Below are 1,796 nucleotides of genomic sequence, written 5' to 3' on the forward strand. Positions count from 1 at the left end.
ACACTCCAGCTTGTACCTCTACATTCACCCCCCCCTCCCACCCCGAAAGCAGTTGGTCCCCGAAAAATACATTATCATCATCATCATCATCGTCGTCGTCTTCATCGCTATGTTTTCAACACAAACACAGACGTGGGCTGGCGGACAGTGCAAATCTAGTTTAGTGATGCTACGTATGTGTGTACATTATTCAGTCCATATTATTGCCATTCTATGTCTCTACTACTGGTGTATGTCCTGTCTCTCTAGTGTCCTTATATGGGCGTAACTGGGCGGTCCTAGAAGAGACCCCTCCTCTCTCCTTCTAGCTCTGCTGTCTGATGTGGGATGGTTGAGGGGGGGCGGGGGGGCAGGGTTTTCATTCTAGAGCAGAGCGCAAAGGAGCAAACATTCTGGAATGCGTTCTAGAACATTCTAACCCCCATCTTCCCTAGTGGACTGGACATGACATGAGGGGAACTGTGGGCAAGCAATAAGACAAAACCAGGAAGTGATGATTATGACAAAGTAGGAAGTGAGATTATGACAAACCAGGAAGTGGGATTATGACAACGGGGAAGTGAGATTATGACAAAGCATGAAGTGATATTATCACAACCATGAAGTGAGATTATGACAACCAGGTAGTGAGATTATGACAACCAGGAAGTGAGATTATGACACGTTTCTCTTTTCTTCTCATTTTCTTTTGAAATTAAACATGTTTGTGTTTTAGTGACAGTCGGATTGGATGTTTGTTTACAAACAAACCAACAGCTCCCTTAACAATCGGCAAAATCACAATCAATCAATGAAGTTACATTCTGATTCAAACCCTGTTCTGGACTGAGAGGAGAAGAAGGGGGGATGAGGGAGAGAGAGAGAAAGAGAGAGGGACTCCCCGACACCAACACTCTCCCTCTACCACTCTAGACTCCATCACCGGTGCACTCACAGTGGACACGCACACACTTTCTCTCTCTCACGCACGCCTGTCACACACACACACACGCTCACACACACACACACCATCGTTTCATATTAACCAACATCCTCCCATTAAGGTCACATGATTCCTGATCCGATAGAAAATAAATAGCATAAATATCCACAAAAAAATGATCATAAATACAAAAAACGAACAATCCAGGAAAAAAAACAAATATATAAAAACAAATCATGTCAAATGAATTCACACACAGAGAATTAAGGATATAAGACCAAGAAAATATCTAGAACGTCAATGTTCCAGGGGTTGGACAGACAGCGGAGGCGTTGTAGGGGGAAGTTCACACGTGACCTTCGAACCCTCGTTCTCCTATTCACCCCCGCCTACACGCATGGTCCTGAACCAATCAGAATATTGCTAAATTAACATAATGTGTTCTGACTCTCTGTTTACTCCCTGGTGATTGGACAAGAGAAGAGAGGGATGCAGTATTTGATGTCACACCAAAAACAACATTGTTTTTTTTTGTTCTTTTTTATCGTCTGCTGAGCCTTAGGGACCCAGACCTGGGTGGAGTTAACAACTTGATCTAGATCTAGGTCTTATATCTCTCTCAGACTCTTGAGGTGCACTTGTTTCGACCTAACTCGCGTGGCGCTGTGGTATGAGGTAAGTGCATGGTCCTACAGCCTTTTTAAATCATCACATCGCACCTTTGAAAGACTTGGTACACAAAGTTATATTTTTTACTCCTATCGAATTTACTTTCTAGACTCGGCCCGATTTCCGTCTGTCAGTCAAAACAAGTGCACCTTGAGTGTGTGGAGAGACGGGTCGATGACCGGTGAGTCAGTTGCCCCACCCCTCT

This window comes from Borostomias antarcticus (genome assembly GCF_949987555.1).
Source record: "Borostomias antarcticus genome assembly, chromosome: 37".
NCBI lineage: Eukaryota > Metazoa > Chordata > Actinopteri > Stomiiformes > Stomiidae > Borostomias > Borostomias antarcticus.